The 25581-nt window shown below is 41.4% G+C and overlaps 1 protein-coding gene and 2 long non-coding RNA genes across 3 annotated transcripts in view; 1 reads left to right on the top strand and 2 right to left on the bottom strand.

The window, feature by feature from the left end:
* GRIN3A (glutamate ionotropic receptor NMDA type subunit 3A) overlaps positions 1-25581 on the bottom strand; it is a 567581-nt gene that overhangs the window by 414017 nt on the left and 127983 nt on the right. The gene's annotated exons all lie outside the window — the stretch shown is intronic.
* On the bottom strand, positions 4371-4865 carry LOC146862102 (uncharacterized). The gene is made up of 3 exons (XR_014978093.1): positions 4806-4865; positions 4620-4708; positions 4371-4529 (listed from the first exon to the last, which is right to left on the bottom strand). It is a non-coding gene; the product is annotated as an uncharacterized LOC146862102 (long non-coding RNA).
* Positions 5645-6139, top strand: LOC146862101 (uncharacterized). The gene is made up of 3 exons (XR_014978092.1): positions 5645-5704; positions 5802-5890; positions 5981-6139. It is a non-coding gene; the product is annotated as an uncharacterized LOC146862101 (long non-coding RNA).

Genomic DNA, 25581 nt, shown 5'->3' with positions numbered 1-25581 from the left:
TACCTTGGTTTGTTTCCCTCACTTGCTTTCTTTCTGAGGTGGGATCGCCCATTCGAGCAGTTGATCTTCTGACAGCTGGTCATTATCAGCATTTCCTGAAAGGAACATATTGAAGTCTCCTGTGAAAATCTAGTTCGATATCGCCTCTTCAGTGATGAGCCTCGTCAGTTCTGACACCAGAGATTTTGCACCAATGTTTTTCCCACTTGGGTGTAGATAGGTATTAACCAGTATTAGCTGTTGTTTGTTTTTCTGGGGCCTGCTATCTCCATCTGTATTACGTTAATTCCATTGTTTGATGTTTTTCATCGTCAGTTCTTAGGCTGTATTTATGGTTTTTATTGAGGTATACATGGTAAGGCCTCCTTTCAGGTGACCAAACTTCGAGCTTCTGCTGGCTGGAAGGTGATACGACTTGTAGCCTTGTAGGTGGAATTGCTCTTCCAACCAGGTTTCTTGAAGTAGGATTAAGTCAAACTGCTGGAAGTACATGAATAAGTCTTTATTCATGGCTTTAGATCCTAGGCCGTTTATGTTCCAGGAGCCAAGTTTTAGCTGTGGAACCTTCTTTTCTTGTTCTGTGATCCGTCATGGGCCTGAGGGTCTATTGTTAATAGATTTTGCTACCCAGGATCAGTCTTTTGATGCGTCTTTCTCACATTTGTCCCAAACACTCGGGGTGTCACTGACCATGGCTTCTACAGAAATGCTTTGGGCCCCTTTTAGCACAGATTTTGTCGGCCCACCGGACCTTATTCTTCTTGACAAATTTTCTTTGTGTTCTTGGTGATGTTGAAATAATGGCTCAGGGTAGCCAACATTGTGATACAGTTTTATACGGATCCCCCATGCTTCTAATTGGTGATCCTCCTTTAAAGTTTCCTCCACTATTTCCCCTGTGGTCCAAGTAGTTTTTGTTATTTCTTGTTCCGACAGATGTTTAAATCGTTCAAATTCTCCGGATTCCAGGTCTTGAGTGACAATGCCGGCTATGTTACTGATGGAGGTTAGCAATTGGAGAATGTTGCTTCTGTTTAAAATATCTCCCCGACCTTTTGATTTGAACTCTGGAATAAATAGAATTGTTTTTGAGTCATTCTGCCAAAACGTGTTCTGAGATGTTTCGATTCTTAACTCTGTTTCCATCCTCTGCAAAGTTCGGGGTGGTTGGGGATCATTACTCGCCTGGTTTACTATTTCTGCTTTAAGGTTAATGTCGGCTACTTCTGACGGTATTTTTAATACTTTTACAACAGCGGGGTCCTTCGTGTCGTTTTTCTTGGTTTTAACTTTTCCGTACTATCTGCTGCTTGGACTGTTGGGCTTTTGATTAATAAGGTTTTGTTTTCTGTCAAGGCTTTCTTTCCTGCATCTTTGTTGAAGTTGGTTTTTCCCACTTTTTCCTTTTCCACTTTGCTTGAGACAAATTCTATCAGGCGTTTGACCTGTGGGGTCTCACTTTCTCGCAAAGGTGTCTTACTTTCGCACAAAGATGTCTTTCCTGCGTCTTCGGATCCCCTTGGGCAGGGTTCATTAATGATCATCAGCTTCTCCTGCAGGGTTGGTGGATCGTGGATTTCTCTTTGTTCTGTTAGATTCCCCGTTGGGCTCTTACTCGCTGACTGGAAAATGAGATAATCTGTCTTTGCAAATAGCTTGCATTTTCTTAACTCTAACCTAAACAGCTACAGGACTACTATCATTCAGGGCTTCCTTTGGATGGAAGGTAACTTTCTTAAAAAACTGTATTTAAATAGTTTAAGTGTCAAAGGCATAATTCTAACAGCAGTGGAGTAGATTTGCAGTAGGGCTCCACTCTAAAGGCAAGTATCAGTCAACACTAAACACTTGGTGGCATGCTCTGAAACAACACAATGCCTTTTGGTACCAGCACTGTCTCCTATCAATCAATAACTTCTACCTTACAAACAATGCACTCACACTTCCCTACATAGACAGGGGTGGCACTCAAATAACTGGTCTACCAGATTCCACTCTAGAACCACAAAAGGAACCCTTCATACCCAAACGTCTGTGCAATTGTGCAGGACGGGTTTACGAAATGCCCTTAAAGTACATACAAGAAAACAAGCCATCTTTTATGGCGCAATATTCTGCAATACTGTCTGCACTTCTCTCACACTATACCTCTGACAACAAATGAGATAAAAAATCCTATTCTTCCTATAACTCTCTGAGTGTGCCTACAGCAGATTGACAATATCCAGATCTTTATCCACGTTTCCTTTCCCTTTTCTCTTTCCAAAAATATATCTGATAAGTGTTATATGTAACAGCTGGAAATTTGTGAAAACACCCTTGATGATATCTGTAAAACCACTCCAACAGCTACAAATTTCCTTAGAAGGTGTACGGAGGTTCTGGCACCCTGTTTGATCATTGTTCAATTGAATGGTGAATTTGGTAGGGGTAACTAGTAGGTACAGTACGTTTTATTGATGCTATATATTGCGCCTCAATTCTGTACTGGATTCGGAGTCTTTAGATTATGTAGTTGGTTACTGAGTTAACTTCCACTGTCAAACTAAAGTCAATATCCTTCTGATAGAGGTCTAAAGTCTCGGGCTGATGATAGTCTTTGTATGACTAATAGTCAAATTCGATCATTTTCAGATCCTTATTCTTAAGAAAAATCTTTCACCTATTACTTAGGCTCCTCAATAGAGACGGTGAGGAGGCTAATAAAATCAGGGCTTGATAATTAGAAACCTTTTTGTGTAGGCTCACACAAATATAGGTGATTAACCTCCTGTGAAAGCAATGTGCCACAATAAGACCGCCAGAGAACTCTGAAAAGGGTGACATGCAGCTAAGGCCAGTAAGAGACTTGGGTCCTTGTTCTTAGTGCCCAATGCGGATTTGATAATTCCCCACCCTTGGTTTTAACAATGTGGGGGGGGCACTGACTCGAGGGGTGCAGCGTTAACAGGAATTCAAGCTTTAACAATGGAGAAGCTCCAAAGAAGTTAAGACGTACTGAGGAAATGGTTATTCTTAGTAGGGCCAGCTTTAGGGCAGTGCCACCGGTGCAGCCGCACTGGGTGCTGACCTGTGGAGGGGGTGCTGATCTCGGGGTGGGGGCGGCGCTGTGTTCAGCTATAACTTCTGATTGGAGAGATGAGGGCCACTTTTTCCCAGTAGTAGTAAGAGAATCCGAGGAGGCAGTCATGGGTTGTGGGGAGCCAAAAATGATTGTCGCACCAGGCGCCACCAGTGCTAAAGCTGGCCCTAATTCTGAGTCTTATTGCCCAGGTAGTTCCATGGACTCAAGGTTTTCACTGAAGATGACAAAGTTTATGTCAAAAATCCACTCAATTTCTATTGAACCATACTTACACCTTGTGTTCTAGTTGGAAAAGTCTGATACAAATTCCTCCAAACCAAAGGGTGATCATAGGGATTAAGAGGTCCTGGAGTAAATGCTTTAGGATCTAGAATTGTATCCCGCCCTCTCTTTGGGAATGCGAGCTAAGGACCTCTTTCATCACAGTTTCCACATTGTGTTAATGATGCCTATGTCGGTCTGTCTGTGATGCAGACATACTGGCCCATTGCGTGTTGCGCTCTTGTAAAAGGGAAATAGCAGTTGTTTTTTGCTGCATGTTTTCCCCCATATCCAACACAGTCTTCACTTGTCCCTTTTGCCTGCCTTTTGCATTTGAAATGTCAAAAAAGGGAGCAGCGGTTTTCCAGCGATATATGTAACTACAGATTTACCAACTTAATCCGGGATGCCATCACCTATGGAATGAGGATCATAGTCTCTTTTATGGAACTCTTTAGTTAATTAACTTTTCATTAGAAAATACTGGATCCCACCACCACTGCCAGGTATCAGGCAGAGCAATGAACGCTCATCTTGCCAAGAAGACACAATAGAGTAAATTTTGATTTTCCGAATAATAAATATGTAAAGAAATAGAAGAATTGTCAACCTTCTATGATCACAGTGACGGTAAAACAATCTTAGAACTGTACCTCAACACAAGTTTTGATAAAAAAATATTTTCTATCTGGAAATCGCTTAGTGGAATAAAAATTGATTTAATAAATAGATAATGGTTCTGTCGGAATTTGAACGGACTAAATTAATAGGTACTGAATACACTTTTTAAATATCAAGGACGCACACATACCCAAAGAAACAGGACAGAATCCAAGTCACTTAATAGGATGATATTAATTGATGTATTGAGAGCACCAAAAATATTTACAGGGTAAACCAACCAAAAAACACATTCATAGTGAAACAATTGGTGAAACAGTGATACTTTGCACAAAACACATCACATGTAACGGATATGTACAATGGACAATACATAAAAATAATCAACAAACAAGGTCCTATTTACAATACATAAGCCACTTAAGGGTTCAGTTTCCTTGCTGTCTAAGTGGATTTGCATGTGACGCATAGGACATGTAACGTCGACGTTTCGACCCGAGGTAATTGTGCCAATTAATATGCATCAAAGTGGGTCTTCATCAGGACAAACGAGGTTGGGGACCTGTAAACGCAAAGAGTATGGTGTCAGGGCAGTGTGTGCGTTACATGTAAAGGAAATAACTAATTTCCCAATTCCGGTCACTTAGCTCACCTGGGGAACCGACTTAGTTATGAGGAAAATGATTCCTGTTGTCTTTAATGCAGATGGCCAACATCAAATGTGAAGATAATATTTAATTCCTGCAAGAGATTAGAGAGGAGGGACTATTGTAAAGACTGGACAGGCTGTGTGTGGAGATAATTAAAACATACCTGTTTGCACGCGAGAAGAACGTACCTCTGAGACGGGGATATTTGATTTAGAAGGGAGAGTGGTGCTGTCTCTACAATCGCCACGTACTGTGAACATAAAGGATAGAGGCGTATCTGAGAAATTGAACAAGGTAATCATCCAGAAACAAGATGCCTTGATATGCATCCTCTAAACATAGAAAGTAGTGTAACTGAGGTAGAGGACAATCAAAGGCCCGTAGCGCTTGAACAAAGTCGGGCCACATTCAGGGCATAATGTATATCCAATGCACAGAGATATAACGTACTGGTTGTTCCGGGCGTGAAAGCCCGACATGGCACAAACATGGTAGAGCTGCATGTTAGTAGCATAAAGTTCTAGTCGACCAAATACCCATATACGAGTAAAATCAACTTGGTTAAGGGTATTGCCATATATTATTGTTATATCCTTCTACTGGACCAAGTACCCATATACGAAGAAGGAGACATTAATATCAGGACGTATTTCATGTTACGGCTACTAATCCACTATATTGAATGTATTGCCGTGTACATGGCAATACCCTTAACCAAGTTGATTTTACTCGTATATGGGTATTTGGTCGACTAGAACTTTATGCTACTAACATGCAGCTCTACCATGTTTGTGCCATGTCGGGCTTTCGCGCCCGGAACAACCAGTACGTTATATCTCTGTGCATTGGATATACATTATGCCCTGAATGTGGCCCGACTTTGTTCAAGCGCTACGGGCCTTTGATTGTCCTCTACCTCAGTTACACTACTTTCTATGTTTAGAGGATGCATATCAAGGCATCTTGTTTCTGGATGATTACCTTGTTCAATTTCTCAGATACGCCTCTATCCTTTATGTTCACAGTACGTGGCGATTGTAGAGACAGCACCACTCTCCCTTCTAAATCAAATATCCCCGTCTCAGAGGTACGTTCTTCTCGCGTGCAAACAGGTATGTTTTAATTATCTCCACACACAGCCTGTCCAGTCTTTACAATAGTCCCTCCTCTCTAATCTCTTGCAGGAATTAAATATTATCTTCACATTTGATGTTGGCCATCTGCATTAAAGACAACAGGAATCATTTTCCTCATAACTAAGTCGGTTCCCCAGGTGAGCTAAGTGACCGGAATTGGGAAATTAGTTATTTCCTTTACATGTAACGCACACACTGCCCTGACACCATACTCTTTGCGTTTACAGGTCCCCAACCTCGTTTGTCCTGATGAAGACCCACTTTGATGCATATTAATTGGCACAATTACCTCGGGTCGAAACGTCGACGTTACATGTCCTATGCGTCACATGCAAATCCACTTAGACAGCAAGGAAACTGAACCCTTAAGTGGCTTATGTATTGTAAATAGGACCTTGTTTGTTGATTATTTTTATGTATTGTCCATTGTACATATCTGTTACATGTGATGTGTTTTGTGCAAAGTATCACTGTTTCACCAATTGTTTCACTATGAATGTGTTTTTTGGTTGGTTTACCCTGTAAATATTTTTGGTGCTCTCAATACATCAATTAATATCATCCTATTAAGTGACTTGGATTCTGTCCTGTTTCTTTGGGTATGTGTGCGTCCTTGATATTTAAAAAGTGTATTCAGTACCTATTAATTTAGTCCGTTCAAATTCCGACAGAACCATTGTTTTTGCATATACTATCACGCCCAGGTTCTGAGGGTTACTGGGTTGCCCCATTATCGTTAATGGTTTAATAAATAGATATACACAGCTTTCTGGTATCATGAACGCACTTCAGTATAACTTTGTGGATGATCAGTCACATGAGTTTGGGAGAAGAATTAACTTTAAATTATTCAATCACGTTGGTACAGTTTGCGAAGGTGTTGTCTGCCAGCAATTTCCAAACAGGCATTCACTGCATCATAAGTTTCAGGAAAGATTATAATTGCAATCAATTTGCTTTTTTGTGTGATTCTTGTTCGTGCTTGTAAAACATTTTATAATTCACTATAAACCGTGTTTACTGGCCAGTATTGCTCGTCGGATTCGTTAGTTTTACAACCTTGTGCAGTTTTTTTTTTGAAGTTCCACCCAGTGACATCACGTACATTTGTCCTGGGTGGCGAAGCCACAGCAGAAGTCTGGCCACTGTGCCATAATTCATAGCTATGAAATTGTGAATGCTTCTGGTGTCTACGATTTTCAGATTTTTTGCAGGCCAACTTCTGATATAAAAATGCAAAAAGAAGCATTCAATGGGCAATTCATTTTTGGAGAAAAGTAAATTTCCAATAGTGTGATTTTCAGATTTTTTTAATTCCATTATTTACCCAAATTAAATAATGCATTTACAGCCCATAACTTCACATGTGGAAGTGAACAGCATTATTACTGACTAATTGGATTTTGCCGAACTCTTTTACAGCTCTGAAACATTGTGGCACATTATCTCAAAATGAGAATTATTAAAATGTAACTGGCCAATTAAACTAACTGGTGTGTAATTTAGACGCTCATTGTGACTATTGCTCTACCTTAATTGACCGAAAGATAATTTAAAATATCCTTATAATTCACAGCACAGTGTTTTTATTGCAAAACTGAAAATGAGAGATAATGTGATATTACTTGCTCTAATGAAACTTTCACAATTCTGCTTAATTTCATGAAGAGTCGAATACACATAGACCTCACTGATAGAGCGCTATATTCAGGTTTTTGCCCACTCACGTATATTGCATATCAACACCGTGAATTCACAACAATTTGGTATAGGTATCAACTAAGGGACGATTATTAAGCACTTTAAATTGTGATGCTTTGTTTTTCATATTGAACAAACATTGGCAATCCAAATGGTCTCCCTTTGGGACCTACTGGGTTTGCTGATGGTTCTACTCATTCTGTAGTGTACAGCATCCCCGATGCTGTGTAGCATGGTCAATAAAACCATATTCGGCTGACGGCACCATTTTGTAGGTGTCTTCACCATTCATTGTGTGCCTAAATAATGATTGAAGCGCTTTTCTTCTGTTTGCCGAAAAAAGAAAATAGTGCTGGTGGGGGGAAACAACACTGAGCAGAAGGAAGCAACAAGAGGGGAACAACATAGCAGAAGGTAATATGGAGGGTGGAAGCGACAGGAGGGGGTGTGTGAAGCAAAGTAGGGGTATGGATAGGGGAAATAACATGGAAGCCAAAGGTAAGGACCATAAGGGGGGAGCAAACAGAGAGAGAGCGAGAGGCCGCAACACAGAGGTGGGGGGAAAAGTATCCAGGCAAAAAATCAATGCTGGGTTGTTATTAGCACATGAGAGCTGGGAGGAAACTCACAGGCAACAAGCGCAGTAGAAGGTGAGACAAACACAATGGAGACAGCAGAAAAACACATGCACTCTTGTAGAGTGCATAAAGAAAGAGAAAGAAGTAGCATCTGAAAACAAAGCAATGGAGGACATAAGTAATAGGTCCATGCTCCAGAGCAAGAACAACCCCAAGAAGAGAAAGTGAAGCCCAAACATTATAAAAATTTGGAGCAAGCGAATGTGCGCGACAATGAAGCTAACCAATGGTAAGTAATGGTTTGACTCTAAGCCCACTGTAAACTAACAAAATATTTTGTAACAAATAACAAAGCAGAGGTGATGAGATAGGGGAAAAAAAAAAAAAAAAAAACATAAAGGGGAAAAACAAGCAGAAGAATCTTATAAATCGCCCCAGTTTGATAGTGCCTTCATATCTAGGGGGAAGCAAGGTCAGACTAGATTACATAATTTTCATGAGGTAGGTGGGTTAGGGACACAGCACAGTAAGTAGGAGGGATATGGTGAAAAAGAGTCAAAGGAACACTTTAAAAGGGAAAAGGGAAAAAAAAAGGGAAGAAAAAGAAGGGAGAAAAAAGGTGTGTTTTTATTTCTTAATGGGTGATAACCACGTCAAGTTAAGTTTGGTAGTAAGGGGTGAGGTCCCCTCTCTTTTTGCATGGATCTCATCTTGTCATCACCATATTTTCTAAGTTCTTCGCATCATAGATTCTGAGGTGGAGGAACGCTGGTTCCCCTTTCCATTTAGCGCTGCGGGGGCTCAGGTATGGTCTTTTTCTGACGCAAACTGGCAACACATCTTGCCAGAGTTAATAAGGGAGGGTTTTCCAGGGGGGGGGGTGGGGGGGGGGGCAAAAGTTAAAAAGTCCTCACAAGTTTGTCTCAGCGTTCTCTATGTTAAATGCACTAGCCTTTATAGGGTTCCAGGTTGGGGGATGTCGGTGGACGGTTCTAGAGAGTTTGGTTTTGGGGATGGAATGATGGGAGGAAAGATTGATCTACCATGATGGGGCTGCAGTTTTTATCATGGAATGTCAATGGCTTGCGGGTGAGAGCCAGAAGACATAGAATCCTACAATATTTAAAAGACTCTCCCGCGCAGGTAATAGTCATCCAGGAGACCCACCTATTAAAACACGAGGTCAAGGATATGTTGAAAAACCTGAAGTGGGTGGACAAATTCATATGCACGGACCACAATGCTAATATACGTGGGATTCTTATATTATTTAAAAAGCAGATCTGTGCCCAAATCATGGAACAGAAAGATGATCTTAGTGGTAGATGGCTACTGGCAAAAGTGCAGTTAGAAGGGGTAGTTTATACCCTAGTGGGTTACTACGGCCCGAATCAAGATGACCCATCATTTCTGAATAAAATCCAGAATTGCCTGATTTCACGCCAGGACCCCATTGTCTGGGTGGGAGATTTCAATATTGTCCTAAATCCCAAATTGGACAAATCTGTTAACTGAAGAGCAATAACTCCCTCTAAATCCAGGCAAACTCTTATATCTATTTTGTCGAATCTGGGGTTGGTGGATGAATGGAGGCAGAGAGCGGGTAACATCCCAGGGGTTTCATTTCATAACCACAAGTATAAACACAAGTCAAGAATTGACTACGCCTTCTTCAGTTATAAGTTGAAGGATGACTTGAAGGATATAACATACATCCCCTCTCACCTCTCTGACCATTCTGCTATTGCTTTCACCCTGTCACACCACCAACAGAGAAGGCAAAGTTCTTGGTCCTTCGACCGGACGATTCTGCTTGAGGAGGACGAAATCTGCTTTCTTGTTGCTGAGGTATGCATATTTTTGGACATCAATATCAACACCGCTTCAATAGCCACTGTATGGGAAACACTGAAAGCTTTCCTAAGAGGCTGTATAACAAACAGAGCTTCTCATAGGTGTAAAGTTTATAGAAAAGCAGTCTCCAATATAGAGCAGGAACTAAGGCAGTTTGAGTTGAATTTTGGGTCACTCTCAGCGGAGGACCAGGTAAAGCGTGTAGCACTGAAGGTAAAGCTTGAAGACCTACTTCAGGACAGGGTGGCCAAGAGATGGGAGGCATCCAAGCTTTCACATTTTGAATACGGAGAGGCGGCTGGTAAAATCTTGGCGTGGAAAATAAAACCAGACCAGGCCAAGAAATTTATCAAGGAAATAAAAATGGCATGGGAAGCCAGGGTCAGATCCACTACTATAGAAATAGGGAACGCCTTTCATGAGTTCTTTCAAAACATCTATAAGGAGGATATTGTCGATGACCAACTGGCCAGGGAGGCTAGGGAGGTATGGTTAGACCGGGCCCACCTCCCTACCTTTTCTTCAGACCAGCGCGATCGCTTGGAGACCATTATAACTGAGGACGAAGTTAGTAACACCATCAAACAACTGAAGCGAGCGAAAGCCGCGGGCCCGGATGGCATTCCAGGGGAGGTGTATAGTGCTTTGGGTTCAGCCATAGTTCCATCTTTGACTGCCCTTTTTAATGCTATATTCTTAGATGGTATGGTCCCGCCAGACTCATGGAATGAGGCTACGATTGTGTTGATCCCCAAACCTGGCAAGGACCCGGCCGATTGCGGGTCCTACAGACCAATCTCACTCCTAAATAATGATTTTAAGATCTTTGCGGCCATTCTTGCGGGAAGGTTGGGGAGTGAGATTGGTTCAATAATCCATCAGGACCAGAAGGGATTTATAAGAGGGCGACAGCTAGCGGATCTTACCCATGACCTGGTCGGAGCAATAGATATAGCCACCTCATTCTGTCTCCCATTGGCCACCTTCACCCTGGATGCCACTAAAGCTTTTGACAGGGTCAATTGGCCCTACCTGGCCGCGGTGCTGAGGAGATTTAACTTAGGCGATAATTTCCGTCGTGCCATCTCGCTTCTCTACAACGACCCAAGGGCCAGACTTCTGGTCAACGGAGTTCACACTGAACAGTTTAAAATCACGAGGGGTACCAGACAGGGTTGTCCGCTTTCCCCTCTCCTATTTAATATGTATATAGAACTTCTAGCCAAATTTTGAGAGATGATAACAACATTCCCTCTTTTGAGTTTGGAGGCTGGGCTAAGCGGATAGGACTCTATGCGGATGACATAATAGTATATAGATCGGACCCTGTGCAGGCCCTCCCCGTTATTATTACGAGAGCGAGGGAATTCGGGCAGATTTCGGGATGTGAAATCAATGAAGGAAAGACCAAGGTAATGACCTGGAACATCCAAAACCCAAAGATGGCCGTTACTTCATCCATGCGCTACCTGGGAATTAGGATCACCCAGGATTTAGATAAAATCGCGTCCACTAATTTGGAACGGGTTTCACGAGATTGTCGGGCATTACTAAAAACCTGGGCCTTTCTTTCATTGACAATTCTGGGAAGAGTCAGTCTAGTAAAAATGTCCATCCTTCCCAAGTACACGTTTATCTTTAATACCATCCCTCTAGCTTTCGGTCAGAAACAAATTCATAAGTGTCAACAAGATATAAGCTCTTTTGTTTGGAATTATAAAGCCACCAGACTAGCCTGGAAAAAACTGAGAAGGAGGAGGGAGAAGGGGGGGCTCACACTCCCAGACTTACAATACTATGCCTGGGCGTTTCAGTTATCGTACTCCAGGATGTTGCTGAAGACCCCATCAAGTACATCGATTGGTAAAATGTTTAAGGCCATGCTGAACGGGGCTGATTTGCCACCTGACGGTTTTCTTTTTAAATTTGGAGACCGGAAATTCTTCAAAAAGGTGAGGTTAAAGATCCTACTATCCCTGGCCAATGTGTGGAAAGCGATCAGAGATAGGGTGGGGTTGCCTTATTACTCTCGGTTTGCCCCAATCTGGGACTCGCTGGGGCTTCCTCCGTGTCTGAAGGACAGTCTTGCTACACCTATTAGACGGGCAGGGATAGTAAGGTGGGGTCAGCTGTCAGTCGAGGGGGCAGTGGTGGGTTGGGAGGAGTTATACGAGAAAGTTGGCCCAACACTATCTAGATTTAAATACATCCAGTTGGTCAGCTGGTCCCGGGATCTGATCAGGAAAAAGATACACCTGGGGAGGAGTTGCCTCCTCGAAGAACAGTTGGTAGAGAGACAAGTACAGGGGAAAGAGGTAGCCTTCTGGTACTGGGCAATCTTGGAGGAGGTGGACGGGGATTTCACTCTACCCGATACACTGTGGGGAGGGCTCATGGGGATGCAGTGTGAGGACTTATGGATAAGATCTTTCACTCTCCTGTATAAACTGGTTAAGCCGGCTTGGTTGAGGCGGAATCACCTGTATACCCTTCATCGAGCTTACCTATCCCCTCAAAAGCTATCTAAATATCAGCCCGGAAAATCATGCAACAAGTGTAATCTTCCTGCAGCCTCCGATGTGCACATGTTCATGGAATGCCCATTTATCAGCACCTTTTGGGAGGAAGTTAAGATCACTTTGGACTCTATCCTCAAGAAGTCTACTCCTATTACTTTGTCGCTAATCATATTTCGGGTGGACGACGATATTACAGGCCAAGCAAAGAGTTTTCTGTTTTATGCAATTCTGCTGGCCAGACGCCAGATCTGTAAATTCTGGGTAGACCAGAAGGCACCATCACACGCAGGTTGGCTGGAGTCTTTATATGACACTTCAAAGGTGGACATGGCCAGAATGTGTCAGAAACGTAACCTCTCCTTTTGGAACTTGTTGGTCCAGTGGAAATGATCGGCTCCGTTGAGCTTCCGGGGTTTTTAAAAAAAAAATTTTTTTCCTGGGTCCGATGATTATGCCATCATACTCCAGGTGTCTTGGTGGTCTCTTCGTAAGGCTTTCCAATTCCAAGTTGGAGTACCGAGGGGCTGTGAGCTCTCGCATATTTTTCCCTTTCCTCCCACAACATTACTTTGGTGTTCGTCTCTCCCCGGTCTACACTTGTATGTCGTCTGGGTTTGGCATGGAACAGCATCTAGTTTTTCAGACGACATCTAAGGGGAGTGGCGTATTTCATAGTGTTTGTGGGGCAGGCAAATGAGGACAAAAAAAAAAACAGTAAAAAAAACAAAGCAGAGTCTCAGATGACACCTAAAAAGGAATGTGCAATGTCTTCTAGACTTTCACAATAATAAAATCAACGCAATTTTCACATAGACATTCTAAAAGAGAAGGCAGACAGAGTTTCAGAAGTTGACATGCTCTATTACATACCTACAAATCACCAATCTGATGCAGCTGGGGTTCAACGGGATTGGTAACATCGAGGGAAGGAGTCAGACAGGAATGGGGAAGATAAGGAGGAGAGAGATAGGGGGAGGAACAGAGAGGGAAGATAGGGACAGAAGGATAAAGAGAGCAAAGTAGACAGAAAAGAAGAGGGAAATGGAAAGGAAATGGAGTGACAATGATAATAAAGAAAAATGGGAAAACTGAGCGCCCCAACAATTAGAGGATAAATGCAGGTGATGGAAAAGTAGGGCTAATTAAGAGCAAGTAAAAGTATGTGATAAAGCAGAACAAATACAAGGAATGAGGATGAACAGGCAAGCCAAAATGAATGGGAAGACTGATGTAGAATGGCGAGGGTAAATAAGGAAAGCAGCTGTAGAACAGTGGAAAGGACTCATGATCACACCCACCCCATAATTTGCTGCACACCCTGCCTATGCCAGTCAGTCAGTCAGTCATAAACTTTATACTGCAAAAGAGCCATAAAAGGTTAGCATATATACATTTTACACATTGAATTCATTTAATAAAGTGAGCAATTACATAAAAGATACAATCTCAATATAAAATATATCAACCTTTGTTAAAGACTAAATACAATACAATAACTCAAGTGCTAAAATACAGTTGTATAAAGGTTCGGTCGAGGCTCATCAACAGTATCTTTTCATGATACTTAAGGACCCTCTAATGCAGCTGATCACAGTGTGGCAAACGCAAGGCAAATGAAAGTCCTGTAAAAATCTAACACCAACCAGATAGGATTTAGAACATAGTGTTCACAAGAAAGGAACTAAAAAACGAATTCTCACAGATGCATAAAGTGCACAGAAAAGCATGAAATGCAATTTGCTTTGCCTTCTGAAGCATTTGCCTTGCTGTGGAAAGTCTAAAGGAAAGTACTAAGACCCCATTCTTACCGTGGTCAGATAAAACATAAAATGGGAATTTTCTATTTAGGCAAGATAAAAGTCTAGTTCATGGCTAGAAAATACAGCGTGGTGCTCACCCAGAGAGGAAAGTTGGTGGGTCTTGTGCCTATTGATAAGCTGCGCCTGATCATAGAAAGCTGATTATGTCTGGGCTATAGCAGAACAGGGGATTTGGTCAGGTTTATTAAAAAACGTTGCTATTCCCAGCCTGCTAAAAGTACTTTTCAGATACCCCAACCAAGGAATAGAGTCTGAGTTGTCCAGAGATAGGCAGTCGAAAAGGATGCTTTCAGAGAGCCCTAGGTCAGAGGATTGCCAGGTTTTCAGCAATAATAACAATGGTGCAAGCTATTTTTTTGATGCACCCTCAGCACTAACAGATTCATAGTTCAATTGTGGGTCAAATGGCATCCCAAAGTATCTAAAACTCTCTATTTTAGCAACAGGGGTATCCTCTATAAAACAAAATGTCTTGGTTTTAGTTCTCTTCGCCCAAAGGACGTTTGCTGACTAATCTTCAGATCTAAAGTTGACATAAATTTAGCAAAGGTGTTCAACACTCCCTGTGGGCTAATTGCTCTCCTAGCTTTAAGGATGGCATCATCCACATATAGGAGGGTCGACATAGATCGAGTGCCAGCCCTTGAAAAATCCAATTTCTTCTGTAGCACGTGGCCTTCCAGACCATTAATGTATATAAGAAATAAAAAGGGGCTAAAATACAACCTTGAGGACTCTTTGATTACACTGAATAGATGGTGAACATCTCTCCCTAGTGCCAAAGCGAATCTCAGCCGAGGTGTCCCAATACAGGCAACAGAGAAGGCTAATGAAGAGTTCTTGTACCGCCAGGTTTCACAGGATAACCCATAATTTGTGCCGGTTAAGTGTCGAAAGCACACGACAAGTCTATGAAAACTTGATGTAACAAGCCCTTCATGTCCTTGGAGTAGTTACCGATAATCAGGGAGATATTTAGACACTGTTCAACAGTACTAGACTCTTGTCTGAAACCATATTGGACCTCAGAGAGGATATTGTTAGAACTGGCTAAACCCTCCAATCTCGCTAAAAGAACCCACCCAAAGATCTTTATTGTAGAATCCATTAGCGATTTTGGACGGTAACAGGCAGGGTTGATCCTATCGCCCTTTTTATATATTCTCACCATGATGGCTTCTTTCCATGTGGTGGACAAATTATCACAATTCTGACTACATTTGTGAGCAAAGGGCCCAATGGTCAATAGCATCTCTGCACAAGTCTATGGGGACTCCATCAGGCCTCAGTGGCTTCCTGCACTGACTATGCTTGATGACCACAGCATCATCCTTAACAGCGATGGAATGACTGAACTGAAGAGCCACATCCACATCTTTAACAGAAAGTATCCTGTTAGTCCGGCTGAGTGCAAGCAAGATGAGGAAATTTGAATACTTGCGTAAAATGTGCCATCCAAAATCCTGCTGGGATCAAACATTCTATATTAGAGGAAGGTCCATCTTTAAATAAAGGGTGAATAATGACGTCAAAAATAGCCTGGTATCCCCCATGTTCCTAGCCGCTAACAAGTCAGACCATGCCTCATTTCTAAGTTCCACCTTTCTGGCCTTCATGGTAGCTTTATAAGCCTATGCACATTCATGTTCACATCATATAAGCAGCCTCTGTGATACATGCATTACACCAAAACATTCCCCACATATGCCTCACTACATTCTGGCATCCTGAATCTTCACACTTGCATACATATGCCTAAGAGTCTTATCTTTGACTGCTTTCGCTTCACTGCATGCCAAGGTGCAATGACAACAACAAGATAAAAAAAAAAACTAGTCACATGCACAACATCAGAACACTACCATATAGCCCATACGACCAACACAGTCTTCATTCCAAGCACTCCTGAAGAGTCAAGTGTGACCTATCAGCAAAAACGCGTCAATGCCTTACTAGTGGTATGAAGAGCTAGAATAAATTCCTCCTCCAAAAAAGTAATCTTTCCCAAATAGCTTAAGCGGACAGTCATCAAGCTCCGACAAAAAAAGCAATCTAAATTCAGCTGTCCAAATCATTTACAGTCCCGAAGCTGGATTGCCCATCATCAATAAAATTAATAGATAGGATGCCCACATATAAATTACAATCCGATCTCAAACATCATGTTAATTAATCAGCAAGACTTTAGAAGCATACATTGTACTGCAAATACCTTTTATTGAGACTGCCTCGGTAGATATAAGGAGGAATCTTGTACAATCTATGGAAAAGGAGGAATCGGGCTCTGTACCTTCTGGATGTCTCTGTGGCCTTTGATACCATGGATCACAGTATCCTTTCCTGCTAGTTCAACAACACTGTGGGAGCCAGTATTCTAGCCACAAAGTGGTGTTCGTGCTTCCTAGCAGAGAGTAATTCAAGAGGGCGACTGGGGCTCCTCAATGAAGTTAAAATTTCCCAGAATTAGGGTAAGGACCTTTCTAGATGTATGATTGATGCATGAGTTTCACTGAGCTAAAAGCTTTAATTGCCTATACACACTTTACGAGTGAAACACGATTCGGATGTTGGGCCTACTCATGCATGGGGTTGACATTGTGTGTTGTATTCACACGCTCTGATATGATGCGACTATAATGGCAAATTGAATTAGACTCGCATGCAAATTATGTCTATACATAATCTCTGGCAAAACTACATATCTATGTCACTATATATGTGTGTGTGTGTACATGTTGTATGTGTTTTTCTTAATTGGCACACTCATTATTTTTTATCTTTTTATAAGTTTTTATGTTTTTTCTTGGGAATATTTTTGTAAAATGGAAGGATCCAGATTGAACAGACCAGAGAGTAGCAATCTGGTATTGTATGTGTGAAATTAGGAAGCCTGTGTAATATATAGGGAAATATTGAAGGGTAATATAGGGTCCAATTCAGTCCTGAAGAAAGCCCCGGACCCCGTTGAGGCCAGTGAAGGACTGAAACATGTCAACCTGACCATATGTTGACACAAGCACCATAACAGGGCTTTTATTGTCTCATTTTGTTTTTAATCATCCCTCTTCCACCAAAGACTAAAGACTAGAAAGTTTGGATGGTAGGCGCTAGGGAGTTTTATTGGACACTCTTTTCCCTTGGTTTCCTTCTAATGAGTCACTCGCAGTGCTGAATGAGGGCTCGCTCGCCATATGAGGATACTTTGGTGAACATGGAATGGCCAATGATGAAGCATGACCCACAGGGGTTGTGTGAGGCCATCCAGATTATTTTTCATATATATTTTTTTTAACGTCTATAGAACTGGATGAGTGGTGTTGTCAGTTAGTCGATATACACCCTTGATGAGGGAATTCCTACATGGTAAGGTATTTGAGTCCAGAATTAGGGCATAAGTAACAGGGGCACATTTGTTTCTGGTGGTTTCGTATATTATTCTCCCCATGGATTTAGCTTGGGTGTCCATCTCATACTAAGCCGAGCACACTATTTCTGCAAATTAATCTACCTAGTTTTTTTTAGTAATTTCTTCTATTATCCACACTATAATGTAATCATAATTTTTTTGAGAAAATTAAAGTGCTAAATCCATTAAACAGTTTATTTCCAATTAGTGTACTACAATTTCTGAAAATCGCATGATTATGATCGCCCAATACATTTTGGGTATAGAACATTATTCCATGGTTAAACAGTGGGGGCTCCTCCGCTAAGTCGAAGGAGCATCGGCCGCAAGAAAAATAAAAATGTTATTATCATTTTATTTTTCACTTTTGTCATGTGCTGTAAAGGTGTGGGCGAGGCTGTGCCAATCGCAGCGCAGGGGGAGTAGTGGAGAGTGCACTCTAAAGTGTGCATGACTGTTTGACCGGCCGTCTTAGGCCGGCAAACAGTCATGCGCACTTTGCATGTTCCCCACCATGCCAGCATGAGCGCCGAACCACGGTGCTCAGACCACTCACAACACCACGGTGCTCAGACCACTCACAACACTGCTGTCAGACAGTGTTGAGATTGGCTATGGGAGCCTGAGTGCTTTATGTTCCTGCGTGCATTGTGGATGTTAAGAAAGAGGACGGAGGAGAGCCAGCCACCGGGAAGGTAAGTGCATTTTTCTTTATTTTTTCCCCCCTTTTCTGGTTTTTAACCCCCCCCCCTTTCTGCCCCACCTCTACTTCCCAGTATCAGCCTCTACTTTAGTTAAATAAAATTCAAAAGCAATTAGGTAGCATAGGGACATTTTAAAGATACAGATGTTTACCCAAACAATATCTTTTCTATCATTCACAATATATTTTTATAACAAAATCTCAACTAGGCTGTATACAGAATGTCCCCCACTAGTTAGCAGTCTTTTGATGTTCTACATTGCAATATTCCTTTTGTGAAAAAAAAAAAATTATAACTCAAGTTATGGTGCATGTTATATCCAGAGTGACAGGAATTATACGATTTTGCAGTTGTAGCATTTTCTGCATAAAAATGAATTTGACGCATTTGTCACATAATCTATTATATGCTGCATAATCTGCAGATTTAACAAAAAAATTGTTTCTAGCTCAAACAAATCAAAAGTTACTGGAAACGTGGCACAGGTCCCTTCACAGTGAAAAGACCTTCACAAAGTTTGACTGATCATCTTTCAATTGTTTATTGCTGTATTTGGGTGTTAAACTGGTACTAATAGGGTACAGTCTTTGCATAGCCAGTGTTACCATGTGCAAAACTGACAAAATAATGAAGTAATTCTATCACACAATGTGATGCATTATGCTGCATAATTTGTCTTTACTTGCTGCATAACTAAATCAGCCCTGCCACATAATTTGATCCTCCTCTGCTGCATAATTCTAATAGTAGTGGTTATATTTAAGTATGGAGGTTCGATCCAAGTGCTACATTTTAAACAAACAGAGATAATCTTCAACTAGGAGTGATTGGAATTCACAAATTAAATTGGGAAACATGGTTGAGAAATATGAGATTTCTAAGCAATTTGGATACAAGACATAATTCTATATGGAACAAAAACTTCAATTAAGACTGAAAAGACTAATAGGTTTGAAAATGAAAGCTATGTGTTAGTCAGTTAACCCCTTGTGTGCCCCTCCCTTTCCCCGCCCTGTGCCGGGCGTTGAATTAGCGGGCGGGGTTCATGACGAGATAGTCTCGTCATGGGCACAGCGCAACCGCGGCCCATGACGAGACCATCTCGTCATGGGCACTCAAGGGGTTAAGCCAGATGCACACAGTGTGGAACAAATAGTAAATAAACTAACTGCTCAATACAGGAGGACAATATACACACTCAGAATTGGCCCCAGAATCAGAGAAAAAAAGCAGAACTGAACCTGACAATTCCTGCTCCAGCACGTTATGACTCATTTCAGGGCTGAAAACCCATGATGCCTGGTGTACTTATTTTAGCAAGTTTGAATGAGTGAGATACTGAGTCACTCACTTTAGATGTGCTGCATTATCTTTCTTGAGAACAATCAATGAATTGCATATTATTTCATAAAATGTTATTTAACAATGAGCAGTCTCATTGGAATTATGTGAGTCTGCATCCATTGTGTTGTCCATATAGTTATAGAAGTGCAGCACTTGCCACATAATACAGCATTGTTTGCATAATGTGCAGATTTTAACTAAATCCAAATATACTAAAAATGCTGCTGTCCTGCTGCTGCGTAGTAGCCCCCCACCTTTCTGTTGCTTATTGGTGCATTTAGGTGTTAAACTGGTACTAATGATGTGGAACATTTGTTCAGACAGTGCTAAAATTATGAAAACGACAAATTAGAGAGGTATTACTGCTACTAAAAGTATGGATTACTGCCCTCTCTGCAGGGTCACCCTGAAACTTTCCTTATTTATACATATATAAGTCACACCTAAGGTAGGCCCAAAGGGCCCATAAGGCAAGTCAGACAGGTGGGTTTAAGTTTTACATGCCCTTGGAGTTAAAAACTCCTAAACATTTTTCACTACTGTAAGGCCTGCCTCTCTCATAGACTTACAATGTGTTGCCTTATTACATTTAATAAGCTCTCACTTGTTATTGGGGGCAGGTAGAAATGTCATGTTTAGACACAAATAAATTGTAGTCTAAAATCCTCTCTAATGGTAAAGTCGGATTTTAATAGCAATTCTGAAAATGCCACTTTTAGAAAGTTGTCCTTTTCTTGTCCAAGCCATATGTGCTTTCTGTCAGGGTCATGAGTCACATCACTGTGAACAGTTTTCAAAGTGCTAGAGTGGTGAGCTATCTGATTAAGTGACCCCACTCAAAATAATATATTTGTAGATTATAAATTATTTTTGATTCATTACCAGTTTGGAATGTTATACAAATATAAATGGCAGAAAAGGCTCCAACTAAACATACATCGCTGTCCTACTCAAAGGTAGTACACATTACTACTGGAAAGAAAGATCCAGGTAGTTATGGGTGGCAAAAGTAAAGTCTACCCCATGGTGGATACAAGAAAACAGGTAAAACAGCCCTTTTTATGTGACAGCCATTGCACTGATAGAAAGCTATTTTTTCTGACAGCTCTTCTGCTTACTCCTGTAACTGCTTCAGTCTTACCACACTGCAAAAGGCCATGTCTGAACTGGGGTGGCAGAGTGGGCTAAAGAACAGTGATGGATTAAACCCAGATCAGTTGACTGGGGGTGAGTGCTTGCAATGTTCAACACTCCGTCCATCATTTCCTTTGGTTTTTGCTTTGTTCGCCATAAGTTGGCAGGGTATGCTCAGACGTGAGTCCCTTGCTCACTTTGCCACTGGATTCTAGCAAGCCTGGCTGAAGACGGCTGAAATGCCAGAAACCGGTCCTAGGAAGCTTGTTTCCGGTCCAGGGAAGACATGGCTTGGCAGTTCGGGCTGGACTGTTCCCATGAGGCACAGGGTCAGACTGATTTGCATATGGCCATGTCTGAACTGGGGTGGCAGAGTGGGCTAAAGAACAGTGATGGATTAAACCCAGATCAGTTGACTGGGGGTGAGTGCTTGCAATGTTCAACACTCCGTCCATCATTTCCTTTGGTTTTTGCACTGCTTCAGTCTTACCACACTGCAAAAGGAAACTCTACCCCAAAGCACTCTTTATTTCCTCAAACTCTGGTGCCCCACAAAGATATGAAACTGGAAGCCACCAGCAGTTTCCCGAAGTAAACACATTATGGAAGAGAGCTGGAGGAAGAAAAGGCAGTGACAGGCTAGATGAAGACCGAAACTAGTACTTTTGATCATGTTAAAGTAACAATGATTACTTGTACATTGATTAATGTCTCTCCCTACAACATAACACATTGTGAAAATAAGGATATTTTGGATCTGAAATGCTACCACCCTATACATAATATTCCATAGAAAATAGAGCTCTTGATCCATATTTAAATCTGAAGGGTCTATAGGATGAAAAAGAGTCCTTTGTTGGAGTGTTGCTTTGACCAGCTTAAAGTGGTGAGAGGTTGAACCTAGGAGAGAGTGCCACAGATGACTGTCTGAAATAGGAGTGGACAGTTAGGGCCTGCTTTACACAGGCCAACTTACACAAAACTGCATTTTAATAGTAGGTTTTTGTTTGTGGAGACTCCACAATTGGGTGGAGAACTCCGCACATAAAACGATAGCCATGCCATATCCTTTTATGTGCAGAGTTCTCCGCCCAACTGAAAATTCTCCACACCTGTAAACTTGTTATTAAATTGCTGTGTTGTAAAGTGTAAGTTTACCTTTGTGAATCAAGCTCTCTGTAAATGACGTGTGAGAGACAGAGATGCCACTTCCTATACTTACATTGGTTTCCTGTCAATAACTTTATTGGGTAGAAAGGCTTTACATGACATAGAATAAAGTTACCTCTCAATAATGTGTTTCTAGCATATTCATGCTAAGTCTGGATTGTGGAGTTTGAAGGCACAGTCGTAGTTCGTGGCCATCTTGTTTTGAAGCTTTCACACCTGCCAGAACCCCTACGTCTCCTGCAGCTACTTTGATGAAGAGAGCAAATAAAATGACCTGCGCCTGTGGAGTGTTCCTATCAGCAAACACCAGATGAACAAAACAATTGATGATTACAGCGTCCATCGCTGCTGTTTGAGCTGTTACTTTCCAACTTTATGAGAGTCTCAGTAAATTACATTTTCTCGCAGGAAAACCATGGGAAAGAATTTATTGCCAAACAAGCACGAAAATTAGAAATAATGCGGCATTAAAGCTACTCTAATTTTTCAGTGCAGAGAGCTGACCATGCACTATTTTCTCCTTTATTGATGCCATCCTAAATTGTTAAAATGGGAAAATAAACTTATTGCGTTACTGTTTCGATACACTATAAATGAAAGCAATTATCGACACAATCCTGTCTTTTCTTTTTTTTTTCTTTTTTGGAATCCCATATTTTATTTTAACCACCAGTTAGCTCACATCAAATTTTACCCCAGATAACGAATGTGTTCTTTGCACTTGTCGAAGTGGCTAAACCAATTAAGAAAAATGTTCTTTCAACCTATTCAATAAGCAATTGAAGTCTGGTGATGTGTAGAAGAGAGCCTAGGTTTGTACCAAGTATAACCCCATTGCAGCACACAGGTCTTGTTTATGGTCAGTTGAGTTGATAAACAGACATTTTAATACCATAGTCTACGCTGTTCTCGTGTTCCATCTGTCTAAATGTGAATCCAGTGTCTGTGTAGCTGGTGTTATTTTGTATATGCTTGACTTTGTTCACTTACAGAATGGGTGGTGCCATATATATTCAGTAGTTCTCTAGCGCCTTGATGCCTTCGGGTGACTGCAGTGCTTTATAAATCTTCAAATCACATCAAATCAAATCAAACCACTTGCTTGGCCACTAAATAGTGTGCACTGTGTAATATGTTTCTGCTTGCATATTTGGGGTCCAGTAGTGCCAGTGGGTCAAGCATGGATTTTCAGAAGGTGAACTACCATACCACTGGAGGATTAGCCTAATCCAATACCTCAAAAGCTCTTACAATTACACCACACTTTAAACAGAGTATGGTGATGTTTCTGAATCTCCAGTGTGCCTTGTGGCACCAAGGGAACCCCTTTGAGGTGAAACTCCATCATAACTGATTATAGCCTCTTGTCTAAGGAGCTCTTCCTAATCTCCAAAGCCACCCATCTCCACCCAGTTCAACCTAGTATACATAAAATAATTTCCAGCATGTTCTACTGATACTGTCACAAGATATCATGTAAAATAGCAAAGAGTGTTTCAGGTGGATCCTAATTTAAAATAAATAAATCCTGGCCATGCTGAATTTTGGAAAATGTGCATGACAGCTAAATCTTCCTCCTCCATCTTTCGTCTGATATGTGTGTTCATGCGAAATAGTTAATGTAAAACATATACAATGTTGCATTCACCAGAAGGCATACCTACACGTGTATGCTTCGGGACAGATTTATCAAGGCTTTGTGCTAGTGAAAGTCACAACAAGTGATACAAACCCCAAAAAAGTTTTGATACACTATATACTATCCAGCAAAAATATTGATTTGTGCTGGAAAGTAACCCAAAAGAACACGTTGCGCTACGTTTCTCTATTGACTAAAAATGGTAAACAAGGCTTTGCACCAACAAATGATGCCTTCTCAAGGTAGATATAAAGGTGGACTAAAGTTTTTCAACTTTGCATGTGTGTACTTTACAGCACACATACAAATGGGAATACTTTTTAAACTGTGCCTAAGAAAAGTATTATGTACTATACAAAACCCATGCTAGATATCACACACATACTCCTGCACTGTAGTACAAAGGTGTGCACATGGCACAAGGCAGCCTAAAGTTTAGCAGCACTAGGCCTGGGGCGAAAATTCCGTTCCGCTCGCGGAAATTGCAATAATTTGACATTTTCGCGTTCCGCGGAGAGTGCGAAAATGTCAAAATTTCCGCATTCCGCAGCTTAGCGATAATTTGTTTCTTGCTCGTGCTGTAAAATAATACATTCTCGCGCACGCGCGATCGCCTTACCTGAATCCCCGCGTTCGCCGACAAGTTTTCCTGATCCGGTCGCGTTCTCCACGAGATGTTGGATTGTTGGTAGCCATTTGCGCTGTCTCGCGACAGTTCGCGCCCGCAGTAATGTCATTGGGCACGCGATTACGTCTTTCTTCTCGCGATCATGCACCGCGAGAAGAGTGAAAACAAGATGGCCGCGCCCGCGAGCAACCGCATGGGTAAGTTGGCGAGCCGCGACCACGCAGAAAATACCGCAAACGGGCGGGAAAAAAACTTCCGCATCTTCGCGATATTTCCGCGTGTTTGCAGAGATTTTTAACATTTTCGCGATAATTTGCGAAAGTCACTTTCGCAAATTCCGCCCACCCCTAACCAGCACGGGGAGAGAGCATTGTTCCATATTCTTTGTAGCTGTGGTCCTGTCCTGCTCTCTCCTTTTCACATAATGTAGTGCAGCAACCTTGGTTGTTGTTCTACATTGAGTGACATCTTAGTAAATGTGCCTCTTCATGTAAGTAAATGCATGCCTCCTTTGTTCTGCGCTTCTCAATTTGTTTAAAAACTCGACTTCAACTTGGCCCTGAATTCACTCTCTAAAACGTCTGGAGTCCTATGTTTCCACTAAATAAACATCTCTTCAGAACATTGTAGAACAGTGAAACAAAACGTGACAAAGAAAAACATCATTGCTTCCACCCTGTTTGAATTACAGTTTTAAAATGTTAGGTTTCTATGTCCTGATGTAGACAAAATATCCTTCTTGCAGTCCATCAACTGGGGACTTTTACCACATCCCGAGCAAGATGTCACACCTTTAAATGTCTAACTATCAACAGATGAAGGATGTCCGGTTACCTTTATAAAATACCTTTCATGGCTTTGTATGTAGCTTTTTTAATATAATTGATCCATCTGACCCAGAGTACATTTGTTTTGTAAAACGTGCAAACAGTTGGCGCATTATGTACAGCAGTCACTGTATTATGTAGCAAGTCTGTAAAATCCATATATACACCGAAAATGCAGCGACTGTTTAATTGCGTAATTCTGCACGCCATGCTTTAATTAACTTTTATTCTAGGACCAAGCACTAAAACTCTATTGGAAAGTTTCACCTAATTGTATTATATAAACTGTGTATAATTGCTTATTGTTAACAATTTTAATTTCCAGCTTAAATCATTGTCATCATCTTTAAAATTCCTTTTCTTCGGATCTTAAGTTGCTGTACTGGTTTCCCTTGGTCATATGTGTGGTTTCAGGCTCTCCCGTCTTTCAAGGTTAAGCCTTGAGCTCAGCTATGCTACCAAAAAGAGAGCTAAGAGTACTTTAGAAACTCTTTGGAATCAAGT

Source organism: Triturus cristatus, chromosome 2_2 (assembly GCF_964204655.1).
Source record: "Triturus cristatus chromosome 2_2, aTriCri1.1, whole genome shotgun sequence".
In the NCBI taxonomy this organism is placed as follows: Eukaryota; Metazoa; Chordata; class Amphibia; order Caudata; family Salamandridae; genus Triturus; species Triturus cristatus.
The sequence above is the reverse complement of the archived record's forward strand: the minus strand, read 5'-3'. Positions and strand labels throughout refer to the sequence as shown.